This window comes from Ovis aries, chromosome 15 (genome assembly GCF_016772045.2).
Source record: "Ovis aries strain OAR_USU_Benz2616 breed Rambouillet chromosome 15, ARS-UI_Ramb_v3.0, whole genome shotgun sequence".
Lineage (NCBI taxonomy): Eukaryota > Metazoa > Chordata > Mammalia > Artiodactyla > Bovidae > Ovis > Ovis aries.
In genome coordinates, this window is record NC_056068.1 from 44,685,023 (window position 1) to 44,701,552 (window position 16,530).

The window sequence follows — 16,530 nt, forward strand, 5'->3', positions numbered from 1 at the left end:
GTCAAAATGCTTTTCATAGTAATTGCTGTTCAGTTGCTAAGTTGTGTCCAACTCTTTGCCACCCCATGAACTGCAGCATGCCAGGCTTCCCTGTAATTCACTATCTCTTGGAGTTTGCTCAAACTTATGTCCACTGAGTGGGTAATGCCATCCAACCATCTCATCCTGTCACCTTCTTCTCCTGCCCTCAATGTTTCCCAGCATTCCCTGGGGGCTCAGATGGTAAATAACCTGCCTGCAATGCAGGAGACCTGTGTTCAGTCCCTGGGTTGGGAAGATCCCCCGGAGAAGGCAATGGCTACCCACTCCAGTATTTTTGCCTGGAGAATTCCATGGACAGAGAAGCTTGGCAGGCTACAGTCCATGGCTTCACAAATAGTCAGACATGACTGAGGGGCTAACACTTCCATAGTAATACTAACACATATTATTCTCTTTCACTCCCATTCTCTCAGGGATGTATCATAGAGTTTTCCAGAGACTGTATAACATGTGATATCTCAACAGACTGCATGTAAAAAGCAGATAGGAAATTCCATCTATCTTCTGTTTAGCCAAACATTAAACGGTTTTGAAGAAATGGGAAACAATGCCAGTTAAATGTAAATTTTTTTTTTATTTTAGAAGATTTGGTTATTTGAATACATGTTATTTGTTAATACCTAATAGTTCTACTGTGGTTATCTTAAAAATGCATAATCTAAACAATTTCTGCTTTAATTTCTAGCATGTTAACTATTGATAAATATTACTTCCATAAACAAAAGCTCTTTAGAATTTTCAGTGATATTTTTCAAAGTGTAAAGGTGACTTGAGACCAAAAGGTTTGAGAACCACTGGCTATGGTTTTCTATCATCTGCCTTTGTCAGACTTTGGTTATCACCATTCTTCGTGAAAAGAACTGAGAACACTCCTTTAACTGAGGTATAATTGACATGTAACATATTAGTTTCAGGTGTACAATATAATGGTTTGATATTTGTATTTTTGCAAAATGATCTCTGCAGTAAGTGTAGTCAATTTCTACCACCCCGCATAGTTACAGTTGTTTTTCCTTGTGATGATAACTTTTAAGATCTATTCTTTTAGCAACTTTCTCTTAGAGCTTTCCTTCTTGCTCTATGCTTTGCATAAGCTTACAACTGGAGAGTAATAAATAATGATGTCATGTGATTAAATATACTAGCCATCTACTCCTTGAAGATGTTAACAATAACTTTCTGTTTCCTTCCTGATTGCTAGGTTTTAGGCTTAAAATTTTCACCTTCACTCAATTTTGATCATTTATCAGCTCCTAATAACAGCTATAACACTCAGATTTTCCTACTAATTGCTCTGAGTTGTACAAAATATTTCCCCATAATACCTTGTGATATTTTCTACTTTCCCAATTTTGGATATTTTCAAAATCTTTTTAAAAAAACTAGACTAGCCTAGGATCTTGTCATTTTATAGAAATATTATTTTTATTTCAGAAAACTGTTAGTTTGGTAATGAACCTATTTCCTGTGGCTGCACCCTCTTGAGTCTCTTCAGCTAACCCAGACAGGCAGGGTAACCAGGGCCTTGAGACCGTGGCTCTGAGTTATTTCCTGCAGTTGATGAACATGCATAGCTATAACCATTAGAATGCAGCTGCAAGTCTTGATTATGCTCCTGTCAGAGCTCTTAAATCATCAGGTGATGTCAAACAGACTGAGCCCTAGGATCATCTATATACTTAGAAAAGAGAGCAGTCTCTAGAGCCTCGCTGGGCTTCTGGAAGGACTGCTGCTGCCTTTATTGCAGTGGTCAAGATGATGGCTTTGCTTTCCCTCCGATTCTAGGGCTCCCTGGAGAGCCACCTCCTAACCTCAGATTTTCTTAATATGTATATATTTATTTTGCTGTGCTGGGTCTTAGTTGTGGCACATGAACTCAGTTGTGGCACGTGAGATCTAGTTCCTTGACCAGGGAGTAAACCCAGGCCCCCTGCATTGGGAGCATGGTTTCTGAGCCATTGAACCACCAGGGAAGTCCCCTAACCCCATATTTTCTTAATGAGGCCATATCTGTGATTTTTTTATTATTATTTTAATTGGAGGATAATTACTTTACAATATTGTGATGGTGTTTGCCTTACATCAACATGAGTCAGCCACGGGTATACTTGTGCCCCCCATTCTGAACACCCTCCCACCTCCCTCTCCACCCTATCCCTCTGGCTTTGGGTGCCCTGCTTCATGCATCCAACTTGCACTGGTCATCTATTTTACACAAACATATGGAGCGCCTCACACGTTTGTGTGTCAGCCTTGCACAGAAGCCGTGCTGATCTCTGTTTCGTTCCAGTTTTAGTATATGTGCTGCTGAAGCAAGCACCCCGTATCTGTGATTTCTTTTCTTCTCACTTTCTCGTTACCTGGGTGGTGAAAGCAAGCATCCGTGACTTGGCCAACGGCTCCCCTCAGGTAAGAGACCTCGGCGCCTCCCTCTCTCCAGCCTGCCTGGCCACCAGCATCACCGTGACTGCTGCAGCCCCACAGACCATGGGCTTTCCCCAGCATTGACCAGAGGTTGCTCGTTCATAGATGTTTCTGGCCCAGAGTACCGGATTTGGACTGAGCCTCCCTTCTCTTTATAAAGAGAGAAACAGGATTTAAGAGCCAATTCCAGGTTTGTCGGTTGTGTCTAGCTTCACAGTCGAGGCCTCCTCCTCTCCTGGGAACCCTCTTCTGCCCACAGGCCACTTTCCCTTGTTTCCCGCCCTGCAAGACTGCAGAACAAGCTAGTCATTTAGGGACCCCTCCCTGGAGCCCTTGTCTGCCTAGAGCCGTGCGGGCACTTACAAGGGGCAGTCTGACAGCATCCCACATGGTGACCAGCTACCCTCACTTCATGCTGTTTCCCCTTCAGGGGGAGTTCAAGCACTCAGGCTCCATGAGCCTCTCTTCTTCCATGGGCTTATTTAACACTCTTTCCGTCTTATTAGAAAAGGTCCGTCACCTACCTCGCAAGCTACCCTGCCTCCTGCAGCACCCCTGCAGACTACGACTTGGCACCACCGCAGCCGGTAGCCTTGCTTCACTTGCATCACCACCTTCTTCCAGCCCGAGTGCCTGTGAGAGGCAATGGGCAGCTGCTTCCAGCGTGGGGCACAGCCACAGGATGGGGGCCCCATCCACATCTGCAATCGGCCTCACACGAGCGTCCCGGGAACCTTCCATCGTCACAGCCCTTCACAGTCTTCTGACTTGCACACCTGCTCTCAGCGTCTCTCACACTGCCCCTGACGTGTGAACAGGTGAGGACCCTTACCCTGTGTTCACGAAAAGAAACAGGCTCATAAAGCTGAGGTGACAGAGTCACACAACTGCAGAGACAGAGCCTGCACTAGACTCAGCTTAAGCCCAGCCATCCTTGCACAGCCCCGCTTTGGGGCTAATTCCATGCTGCTCTGGTGCCGTGCCACCCTTCCCAGCCCACAGCTGATCCCTGTTCATACAATAGTTGACATTTATTCCTTACTCTGGGCCAAACCCTTTATGTGCATAGAATCCTCTCAGTAAACCTGAGAAACTGGTACTATTCTTAACCCTAATTTTACAGATGAAGAAACTGAAGCTCAGTGATCAATTTCTTTGCTCCAGTAAGTGGCCTAATAGGGATTCCAAGCCAGGACTGTCTGAAATCAGAACTTGGTGCTCCTAACCACTGTACTATACTGCCTCTGCATGTACTCTTGGCCCAAAAAAGAAATATCATAGCAGAAGCAGATGTGGGGAGGATGTGAGGGGTACAGGTGAGTTTAGGTTGATACTTGTGGGATGTCCAGCTACAGATGTATAGGGACTGTGAAAACAGCCACGGGTGATGTGATTTGAGAGGTGGCAGATATGGGTGAGGGTGACGGTTGCAGCCTTGGAAAAGGCCATTTTCAGAGGAAAAGGAGAAAGGGAGAGAGGAGAAGCTGAGGAGGGGCTGAAGGAGGGAGCAGAAGGGGAGGGGGAGAAGGACAGAGCATGGAAGGCGGGGAGAGAGCTTAGGGTTCAAAAAGAAGGATGGCCAATAATGTAAAATGCTGGACAAAATCTAGTCCTGTAAGAATGGGGAAAGAGGTCTTTTGATTTGGCCATTGGCAGCTTGTGGGTAATCTCAGTAAGTCAAGATTCCGTGGTGTGATGGCTCAAGAAGGAGAATAAACAGGAGCTGACCAAGAAGCCACAGAGAGACAGACTTCCTTCTCTGAAGAATGGTCTCGAAGTACAGTGGCTAGTCTCTGGGCTGCTGATGCTCCTGGCTTCAGGATTCATGGATGTAGACTAAAACACTAGCATGATCCCGATAGCCACTTATTTCTCAGCCTTAGTCTTTGAAGGCACTGTATTAAAATCATGTAGTAGCCCCTCTTTCTTATTCTCACAGCCATCACTTCTTATAAATGTTTCGGGTAATATAATTTTCTTTGACAGCTTGCCAAGAAACATCACACACCTTTTAATTCACACAGTAGAATCCTCTTTCCCTTTGTCTTCACAAATAAAATGCCCAAATATCCCCTTAAAAATATATTCTGCCATTTTTTTTCTAGACATTAATTGACCTTAACAAAGAGATTTCTTGCCCTCAAGGTGGAGAGAAGGCCAACAAGTTACTGCAGCTCAGCATCGTCATCCTTGCCTCTGAAGCCTCCAGGTGTTTGTGCGTCCCTCTCTCCAGGGATCCTGTGGACAGTGCTGTGGCTTTCCTTCTCGGGAGGCATGGATTCCCACTGGTACGCTCTCCACCCACCGTCTCTCTCCTCTCTCACAAAGCTCATGGGGGACTGGGGAGTTAGCTACCTGTGGGAAAGATTCTAGTTGTCACCTGGTGGCTTGGTAAGGGGGCCTCTAGTGGAGCTGCTGGAACAATGGGAGGTTAGAATCTCCCGGATGCTCAGGGACACTCTGTAGACAGTTTTAAAGAACTTCTTCTGAGAATGGAATAGTCCTTTATAAAAGCACTTTTTTTTTGGATTTTCAGAAGCATCCCACTCCAGATAGGAAATAAGGAAAAGGATCTTCCTTTTCTATTTTCAGGCTTTCAGTTTCCTTTCTCCTTGCTTCCAGAATCAGATCACTACTGATTGCAGCATAGAGTAGGGCGGGCAATTCTATGGCTTCAAAAGATCTATTTCATCCTATTTGGACAGGTAGACTATAGTCAATAAATCATGTATTCATTATTCCTCCTCAAGTCTCACAAGACTTATTATTAACATATGTAAATTTTGTATGTTAATAATTGAGGTTTCCCAGGTGGTGCAGTGGTAAAAGAATCCACCTTTCAGTGCAGGAGACGCAAGAGATGCAGGTTCTATCACTGGGTCAGCTTACTGGAGCTGGGAGCAGGGAGGGAGGGATGGGGAGTTATTGTTTAAAAATTATATAGTTTCAGTTCTGCAAGATGAAAAAACGTTATGGAGAAGGATGGTGATGTTGGTTGCACAGTAATAATGTATTTAATACCACTGAACTATACACTCGAAATGGTTAAGATGGTAAATTTTATGTTGCATATTTTACTACATTTTTTTAATTGGGAAAAAAGAACAGAAGACACCATGATATTCTCAGAGTTGACCCCTTAAAATGATTAAGTCTTTGTCATCTCCTCAGAGTTTTTCTATCTGGATCATTCTCCCTCACTATAAATTCTTTCTCAGGAATCTCTTCAGCCCTAAGCAAATAGACGTCTGCTAATTCCATCCCATCCCTGTTAAACATCCCTGGAAGAGTCTGAAACCACTTGGACTCAAGCTGAAACCCATTCCTACGTAAGAAAATTAACTAAGTCCTATAGATACTCCATACACCATAATTATTGGGGTTAATTTCTGTGTTACACATAAGATTCTGGGCACAAGATCAAAAAGTAAGAAGAAAGAAGCAAGAAATAAGCTCTTAATGCTTGTTGAAGCTTGATTTAAGAGCCAATGAAAGAAATGTTTCTGTTTCAGGGAGGGTGTCTGGCTCCTCAAATGAAGCCCTGGAGGTGTCCAATGAGTCCAGGTCCTCAGCCCTGTCAGACCGGAAACTCAACTGTGTCAAGATTTTCTTAGTGAGGAGGCTCGTGGAAATGAGTCCCAGGATCAGCGGAAGGATATATAAACACAAAGGTGAGTGTTTTAATGCAGGGCTGGGGCAGTTCACTTCTAGTGAATGGAATATGTGATATGGGATATGTACATCCACTCTTCCCAACTTCTGCTGCCAAACTTTTTTGAAGGACAACAGAGACCGGGCATCACCCTCGGGGGCAGCCCTGTCACCCTTCCAGGAAGCAGAATGCTCTGATGCCAAGCAGGGTAGTAAATACCGGAGCTGAGCCCTGCTCTCTGACTTCCCTTCTCTCAGGCCCCATGAATACCCATCTCATGTTAACAGTCTGTCTTCAGGATAGGCTGTAATACAATGACTCAGAGCATAGATTTCTTAATCATAGTGGTGCTACACACAGTATACTGCACCCTAAACAATGTGATCGGATTCAGGTATTCCCTAATATCTACAGTCATCTATTTATAAACAATGTCCTGGATTGTAATGAGACTAGCCCAGTGCCTGCATATAGTAGACATTCAATGATAGTTAACAATGTGCCACCTGTTACAGAAAGCTGCTGCTACTGCTGCTAAATCGCTTCAGTTGTGTCCAACTCTGTGCGACCCCACAGATGGCAGCCCACCAGGCTCCCCCATCCCTGGGATTCTCCAGGCAAGAACACTGGACTGGGTTGCCATTTCCTTCTCCAGTACATGAAAGTGAAAAGTGAAAGTGAATTTGCTCAGTCGTGTCTGACTCCTAGCGACCCCATGGACTGCAGCCCACCAGGTTCCTCCGTCCATGGGATTTTCCAGGCAAGCTAGCCTCGCTCATTATGCGTCAATTCAGGTCATCCTTGGGAGTTCTAGGGCCACATGAATTTGCCCCTGTAGACAACCAACTCACATAGTAGGCATTCTAGTTTTCTTAGAATAATATTTGCTTTGAACAATATACATTAACATGTGGAACAGGGAAGATTTGAACTACTGTTACACGACTGCATTGTTCTCGGGTGTTTGCATCCTGAAAACCCATTCCAACAAGACTGTGGTTCCAAATTGTTTTGAATGAAATCAGATTGACTTGAAACAAGATTATGAACATGACAATGTGGCTGAAATCATGTTTTCTCAAAAATAAGTATTTTGAACCACTGCTGTTTATCAATAACTTTAATATACTCTGGAGTATTTTATATATCTTTTCACATCTTGAAAAAGTTTTGGTCTTTTTTTCCCTAACTTAAGGGGTGGAGGAGGCTGACTTGCTTTTATGCCACTAATTCCTGCCCAGCTCATAATTTAAATATCCAGAATAAGAACTCTAACATGATGTATTGCAAGGGGCTAGTAGGGCTTTTCTTTCTGATGGGATACGGGTGCTCTTTAGGCTCTTCTTAGGTTTCTCTCTTCATTTAATCAACAAACATTTGTAAGTGGCTCTATCTGCATCAGGTATCTAGTCACAAGGGATACTTCAGTGAGCAAAATGGACAAAAGTCTAGTGGAGATGGGGAGGCAGATAATAAAGAAGTAAAAAATATATAGCAGTTGGTAATAAATGATAGAGTGAAATAAATCAGGGATAAGCGATAGTGAATGCAAAATAGAAGGATGTTTGCAATTTAAAAAAAATCTATGGTCCAGGGAAAACTGATAAGGACACATCTGAGAAAAGATCTGAAGGTGGTAAGGGTGAAGGCTAGGTAGATATCTGGAGACTAAAGCATTCTAGCCACAGAGGATGGCAAGTGCTAAAGACCTGAGGTGGGAGCATGTCTGAGACATACCGAAACCCACCAGAAGGTCAGTAGCCAGGAGAGGCATGAACCCAGGGAGATCAGAGACGCTGGAGGGAAGGCAGCTTGTGTGGGACCTTATGGGCTAGCGGAAAGACACTGGGTTTTCCTCCAAGTGAAAAGACATTGGGTTTTATAGTTTTACTCCAAGTGAAAAGACATCGAGTGGAGAAGCAGGGCCTCAACCCATTTAAACAAGTTCACTCTTGCTCCTATGTTGAAACTAGACCACTGGGAGAAGGCATGGGACAAAGCAAGGAGATCAGTTGGGAGACTATTGCAATAACCAGGGTAAAAAACTGACATCTGAGTAGAAGCAGTGGACATGGTGAGAAGCAGACAGACATTGAACTAAGAGCCAACACGACTTCCAGAGAAATAGAATTAAGGTATAAAAGAAGAAGTGAAAAATGACCCCAGTGGTTTTGGCCTGAGCAACTGGAAGTACAATGCTGCCATTTCCTGAAACGAGATGTTTTGGACAATGTACACTAACCAACATGGCAAAGAAAGCATCTAAACTATTTACATATGACTATTTTGATCTCGGGTATTCTCCTCCTGAGATGACTTCCTTAGATGGCTATAAGGCACAGGATTGTGGGGGAGAATTGTGACTTTATATCTGATCACATTAAGTCTGAATTGCCTATTGCCGTTCAAGAGGAAATATCAAGTGGACAGCTGCCGGGAGCCAGTGTGAGGAATCCCGCCCGTGACAAGGTCATGAGGAAGGAAGCTGACATACGCAAGGCGTGCTCAGACTTTAGGGGCCCCTCTGGAAATTCCTAAGCATGTACCCCAACAAAAATCTGCCAGCTTTTGTGCTCTGCTTTTCCACTCTTCTGACATTTTCTGGAAAAAGTCAATTCAGGGCTTTAGTCTTCTGCATTTGAAAGAGTGTTTCAATCCAAATACCCCTCTGATGGCTTTCTAGCCTGCCTGCAGGACTCGTACAGCTGCGCGTGTGATTGTTTGAGGCCTCCTGACCGCAGGAGGCACAGGAAGCTTAAAACATCCTAGGAACTTAGGGGCTTCCGAGGAGTCAAAATCTTTAGAATAGGACTGATTAAAGGTTTCATTTGTTGAGTCAATGCTTGCTGCCAAATTTTCATATCCTTTATTTTTAGATATAGTTGGTATATAGAAAAACAAGTAGTAGACCTGGTATTAGCAACATTAGATCTTTGAGTTAAGTACTTTCTTTGTTATAACCCACTGCACCTTTGTTCTATAGAGATGTAACTTTAATGCTTTAAGGAGATGCAGATTAAAGAAAAACACTTCAGGGGAAACAAAATTAACATTCATTAAAGAAGAGAGCCAAAAAGTGTTAACAAGCCTCTTGGCCAGAAGATAATGTAAATCACCTGAGACCTTTTGTATACAAAATGATATACAGAAAGAGTCTGGGCGCAAACACTACATAATTTTGTGTTACCCATTGATCTCCATGTTTTTATCAAAAGTATAAAAGGCCTTCTGAACAATAAAGGATGGGACCAGTTTCTGGGACCAACTTCTCGGACCAGTTTCTCGAACTAGTCTCTCGGCCTGGTTTCTTGGGACTCTGGCTCCCCCCTTGTCTTTCTCTCTCTTTCTTCTTCTCTCCCTTTCCCTCTCTCTGCTCTTTACTTTAACTTCAGGCTGAATCTCCACCTGGGGCGCGGAGGCTCGCCAGGTCTACTTACTTGCCCTGGCTGTTAAGACCCGCTCGAAAGGGAGCTTAAGGCGAGGCACCCTTAGATATTCAAGCGGGCGCCGGTGGCCCAACGTAGATGGTGCAAATTCCTTGTCTGGAATTTTATTGGCCTTCCGTGTAAACCAAGCTATTCAGCCCTCTTCCTCCACTTAATCTTCTTACTACACTATAGTTTCTTAATCTAATCTTATATTAATAAATAAACAAGTCTTTCCACACCAACACCGTCCACCCTTCGAATTCCCTGGATCCACCGGGGCTGGACCCCGGCAGACAGCTGAATATATGAACATGGAGTTCAGGGGAAAAGATCCAGGCTGTGTATGTAGAATAAGCATATTGTTGATATTTAAACTGTCAAAGGACAAGATCGCCAAGGAAGCTGAGATTTGAGTTCTGGAGCACTTCAATGTTTACAGGAGGTAGAAATGAGAAGGAATTGATGGAGAACTGATCATTAGGTTTTGGACCACTGGCATATTGAAATCTCAACAATGGTGGCAAGAGTGAAAGCTTTTTTGGAGTAGACTCAAGAGAGAATTGGATAGACAGATTTGAAGATGACTTGTACAGGTAACTCCTTCAAGAAATTTTATTGTAACTGGAAACTCAGAAACGGAATAGCATCTCAATGTAGGTATGGAAGTCAAGAGAAGGCTTTATCACTTTTTAAAAAATTGATTTACTTATTTTTGGCTCTGTTGGGTCTTCATTGATGCCTATGGGTTTTCTCTAGTTTCAGAGAGTGTCTTTACTGAGGTGCACAGGGTTCTTGTTGCGTGGCTTCTCTTGTTGCTGAGCACGGGCTCTAGGCAAGGGCTTGCAGCATGTGAGCACAGTGGTTGTAGCTTGAGGGCTCTAGAGGTGTGTCCCCTGCATTGGCAGGTAGATTCTCAACCACTGGACCACCAATTTTTTAACATGAGAAAAATTTCAGAACACATGTACTCTGCCAGGAATTGTCAAGCAGAGACAAGGAACTGATATTGAAAGGAAAAGATGGAAGAATTGCTGGGGCAATGTTCCGTAGCAGATCAGAGGGGAAGAGACCTTAGATGGGAACATGGCAGGTGACACACGGTTAACAGGAGGGAAGGCAGAGAAAAAAGACGCCTTTCTACACTTCTGTACCATCTGAGCTCTCTTCCACAATGGAACAAACTTACACTTGCTCTTAATCAAACTGCAGGCTCTAAAAGACTGAAATCTCAGTACTGATGACCCAATTACAGTCCTTTCTCCAAAAGCATCATTTGACATTTCTGGGCTTCAGTTTGGCAGCTGAAAAAGGGAAGGTTTCTTTAAATTTGAAGTCAGGAATTGAGTTTAAGTCTGTATGGCTCACGAACAAAATGCTTTTTGTGCATTGACTGTATCATGGGTTGCCGTGGTATAGGGGAAAGACCTACATTCAGGAACATGGCCTGTGTCTTAGCTTTATGACCTTACACAAGACATGGAATCTCTTGGAGGTTCTTTATTCCAAACTAAAGTGGTCATAAAAGGACCACAATAATTTCAGAGGGATATCTTCCACTCTGGGAAGTGCTTTGTAAACCCTACAGTTCCATGAGAAAGAATGTGCTATCATGATTCTTAGAATGGAAGCTTTAGCCTGGTTTATTCCATCTTCACTTGTTATTGCTTTCAAAAAAAGAAAAAAAAAAAAACAAAACAGAAATTGCTGATTGTATTCAACTAGGAGACGGCAATGCCTTCTTCCATATCTTTCTTTGGGACATTTCCCCCTTCTCCCTTTCTGGAGACCAGCCTTTCTCCTAATATAGGTCTGAGGCTCCCAGCCTGGGCAGGCAGCCACACCTGTCTGTGTAGGTGGAACTCCACCCCTGGAAGCTTCATTTGCTGTCCTAGTTACTCCCTATTGTCTCCACAGCCCAAGCTGTGAACTCACAATTACACACTACCTTCTGGAGGCTCTACCCCAGCCCCACCACTACAGATGCTGTTTGGGAAGAGTTGAAGCAACTGCTATAAACATTGGGGGGAACTCGACTAGCATCATTGGTGAAGCTCTGCCCACAAAGCTGCTCAGGGAGGATTCTTCTGGGTGTGGGAGGGATGACAAGAAAAGGACTCCTCAAGCTAGTCTCCTTTTTTGAAATGTTTTTATTTTCTCTCTCTCTCTCTCTCTCTCTCTCTCTCTATATATATATATATATATATTTAACTGAAGTATATAGTTGATATACAATGTTGTGCTAATCTCTGCTATACAGCAAAGTGATTTGGTTTTATGCATACATTCTTTTTTATATTCTTTTCCAATTTTGGTTTATCATAGGATATTGAATATAGATTTCTGTGCTATATAGTAAGACCTTGTTGTTCATCCATTTTACGTATAAACGCTTACATCTGCTAACCCCAACCTTCCACTCCATCCTACCCCCAACCCCCTCCCACTTGGCAACCACATATCTGTTCTCTATGTCCATGATTTATTTCATGACACTGTCTCAAGCTATTCTTTTGATTCCTCCCAAAGATAGTGTTTTTGGCAAATTCTGGTCACTCCCAAGGTCTTAAGCCTTTTGCCTTTATAAAGTCTTATCCCATCAGGCCTGTGTCAGCCCCAAATTGCCAGGAGCTTGCCAAGTTTTTCATGCCACATTTCTGTTCTACAAGTCCAGGCTGAAACTTCCAGAAAGCAAAGCATTACCATTGCTTTATGTCCATTTGCAGGGCTCAGTGTTGAATTCTGATCAGGTAGCATAAATATTGTTGCTATTTGGTTGTTCAATCATATCCAACTCTTTGGCGACTCCATGGACTATAGCCCACCAGACTCCTCTGTCCAGGGGATTTCCCAGGCAAGAATACTGGAGTGGGTTGCCATTTCCTTTGCCAGGCGATCTTCCCTACCCAGTGATCGAACCCAGGCCTCCCACTTGGCAGGTGGATTCTTTACCACAGCTCCGCCAGGGAAGCCCAGCATCAACATACTTTAGTTTAAAATCCTTGAAGAGGAAAACCAAAGAAACTCCAATTCAAGTAGTATTCTGCCTAGGTCATGTTTGATTGCTTGAGTTCTCCATCTGTGTTCTCTCATAAAGTTCACCCTAATCAACTAAATTTGCCTGCCAAGGTCCTTTGTTCAGGATGACACTTTTGGACAATGCACAGAGGATAGGAGAGAGCCAGGGTACAGAAGAAGTGGTGGAATGGGTGAGCTGCTCACGTGGCCTGGCAGAGACAACAAGTTGAAGTTGTAGCCAAACAGCAGGAGACTGCTAAGATTTTTAAAAGATACCCATAATTAGAGCAAGGAGAACATCAGGATCAGAAGGGAGTGCCACCTCCTGCCTTCTCTTATCCAAATTACAGGAAATATATTTTTAAGTAAATCTAAGTATAAATGAACAAGTCCTAAGAGACTTGTTGACAAAGGTCCATATAGTCAAGGCTATGGTCTTTCTGGTGCTCATGTACAAAGATGAGAGCTGCACAATTAAGAAGGCAGAGCGCTGAAGAATTGATGCTTTTGAACTGTGGTGCTGGAGAAGACTCTTCAGAGTGCTTGGAAAGCAAGATCAAACCAGTTAATCTTAAAAGAAATCAACCCTGAATACTGAAGCTGAAGCTCCAATACTTTGGCCAGCTGACTCATTGGAAAAGACCCTAATGCTGGGAAAGATTGAAGACAGAAGGAGAAGAGAGGGACAGAAGATGAGATGGTTGGATGGCATCACTGATTCAATGGACATTAACTTGGGCAAACTTTGGGAGATGGTGAGTGACAGGGAAGCCTGGAATGCTGCAGTACTGTGAAGTTGCAGAGTTGAACACAACTTGGCACCTGAATAACAAGAGACAAAACCATAGTTCATTCAGTGCATTAGTTTCCCATTGCTGCTGTAACAAATTACCACAAATCTACTGGCCTTAAGCGGCACGAGTTTATCCTCCTACAGTTCTTTTTTTTTTTTAATATTCATTTGGCCACATTGGGTCTTAGCTGCAGCACACAGGACTTTCACTGAGGCCTGTGGGCTCAGTGGTTGCAATGTGTGGGCTCAATCATTGTGGCATGTGGGCTCTTGAGCACGTGACCTCTCTAGCCGCAGTGCTCAGGTTTGCCCCATGGCATGTGGGATCTTAACAGTGTCCCCTGTGTTGAAAGGCAGATTCTTAACCACTCTGCTACCAGGGAAGTCCCTCCCTTACAGTTCTAGAAGCCAGAGTTATAAAATCAGTTTCACTGGGCTAGAGTCAAGATACCAGTAGAGATACTTCCTTCAAAGGGCTCAAGGGGAAAATCCTTTCCCTTTTCCCTTTTCATCTTCTAGTGGTGCCTGTGTTCTTTGATTTCTGGCCCATTCCTCCATCTTCAAAATATGTCACTTCAGTTGCAGCTTCTGGCATCACATCACCTTCTTATCTCTCCCTTCCTATGTCCTTCTATTTAAATATATATATATATATATATATATATATATATATATATATTTATATATTTATTTATTTATTTGGCTGTGCTGGGTCTTAATTGTGACATCCAAGATCTTTTAGTTGTGACATGCAGGACCCTGGTTGCAGGGTGTGGGACCTAATTCCCTGACCAGGGATCAAACCCAGACCTGCATTGGAAGCATGGAGTCTTAGCCACTGAACCACCAGGGAATTCCCTCCTGTGTCTTTCTTATAAAGAATATCATGATTGTGTGGGCCCATGAGACAGTCCAGGAAAGTCTTAACCCAAAGTCTTTAACTTCACTGCAGCTATAAGGCAGCATTAGGCAGGATTGGGATGTGGTACATCTGGGTGACTCTTACTGAGCCTACCACAATTTAAGCTTAAAATGGCCAGAGTTGCTCATTTGTTCAAAGGATAAAATAGAAATAAATCATTTTCAAAGTTAAAAGCTAATGAAAACCCCACAACAAGCTGGTGATTTAAGAAGCACATACTCCAAACGTCAACTTAGTCAGAGCACCGGTTTACCCCAGGGAATTCTCAGCAATGAGAGAGGCTCGGTACCATTACACAGGCTCAAATAGTGACCACAGATGTTCATTCTTTTTTTTCCAGCTAACACTTGCTGAGGGCTTTTGAGACATGTGCTCATGGTCTATTTCAGGAAATGAGTAGAAGATGAACCAAAATCTGGCCACACACGAGCATCTGAGGGACCCATAAAAAGCATGTAGAAGAGCTAAGGAGATAGGGGAATCATCACCCTCTTGAAATTACTGGGAGCCCAGATAAATGCCTGCCTTTGTGGCTCAGACAATAAAGAATTTGCCTGCAATGGAGGAGACCCAGGTTCGATCCCTGGGTCTGGAAGATCCCCTGGAGAAGGGAATAGCTACCAACTCAAGTATTCTTGCCTGGAGAGGAGCTTGGCGGGCTATAGTCCATAGAGTTGCAAAGAGTCAGACACAACTGAGTGACTAACACTTTCACGTTCATCCTGCCCCAAGATTAAGGAAAGCAAGATGTGCCATCTGCCCCTCTGGTCACACAGAGGGACCATGCTATGCAGGGAACATGAGAAGAGAGACTAGAGGGTAAAGGCAAAACACTAAGAAAGCCATAAAACAAAGCGAGGCATCTTTAGATTCCAAAGCCAATAAAGACTTTTAATTGAATCAAAGGAAAAAATGAAGTTCATTCATTCATTCATGCAATAAATCCTAGGCACTGTTTTAGGAGTTAAAGCAAAGTAAATCCTGTCCTCATGGAGCTTATATCCTGGCAGGAAGAGAAAGACAGTAGGCTAGTAGGTAAGATATGTAGTTTAGCACCTGGTGATACATCTTACAGAGACAAATTAAGCAAGCAAGGCATACAGAGTACTTTTGGAAAGGATTGGTTCTTTCTTCAGTATTTCTGGAGCATCTACTATGCATTGTATTTATAAGTATCTACTCTGTGTCAGGCAGTGTGCTAAATGCTACAGGGCAGAGATGGATGCATTCACTCCTTTGTTAAATGTTTATTAGATGTTATCTACGTGACAGTCACTGTACTAAGCCCTGGGGACACAAAATCTCTGCCATAGTGGGATTTCCAGACTAATGTGAGTCAGACATTTAACAAATACTCAGAAATAGCAGCTACAAACCAAAGTAACAGCTATGAATAGAATGTAATATGTACATATCCTTAAATTGGGGCATTGGAACAGGCATCTCTAAGGAAGTAATATTTGAACTGAAACCCAAATAAGAGTAAAAGATATAAACAGTTGTTATAGACTATTGAAATTAGAGAACTATGGCATTGTCACAGGAGAGGGGCAACTAGATCAGTGTAAGAGAACAGGGAGGCCAGAACTGGACTCATAAATATGTAACAACTGATATTTGACAGCGGTGGCATTGCAGGTTAGTGACCAGGTGCAAGCAATACAATAAATGTTACCAAGACAGTGCATAATCCATATAGAAAAAATTAAACTGGATCCCTACTTCACATCATTTAATTTCACAGAAATCAATTCTGGGTGATTGAAAAACTTAAAAGGAAAAAACTTTAAGTCTTGCCAGAGAAAATATAGAATATCTTGACCTTGGGTAGCAATAGATAAGTCACAAAAAGCACTAACCATAAGGGGAAAAAGATTGAAGCTTGATACATTTGACCACAGTACAATTACAAACTTCTATATCCAAAGATGGAGGGAGAAAGAAAAAACACTATGGAAGAAAAGAAGGAAGAGTAGCTGCCGACCAGGAGGAAATATTTGTAACTGATATAATTGGCAAAGAAGCAATCTCTAAAATATATATGACTCCTAAGAGTCAGTGAGAAAAAGACAACTCAATACAAAGATGGGCAAAAGTCATAAGCAGGCATCATTTTTTTTTTTTTCAAAGAAAGAAACTCCATGAGAAAAAAAAGTAAGATGTTCAACCTCCTTAGTAATTAGGTAATGAAACTAGTTCACAAGCCATCATTTTACAATTAATAAGTGAAAGTGAAGTCACTTAGTCGTGTCTG

General features: G+C 42.8%; 1 non-coding gene across 1 annotated transcript; it reads right to left on the minus strand.

Moving 5' to 3' along the window:
• Positions 1-2,258: 2,258 nt before the first annotated feature.
• LOC114118618 (U6 spliceosomal RNA) lies at positions 2,259-2,362 on the minus strand. Its single transcript, XR_003591856.2, has one exon. It is a non-coding gene; the product is annotated as a U6 spliceosomal RNA (small nuclear RNA).
• Positions 2,363-16,530: the final 14,168 nt, after the last annotated feature.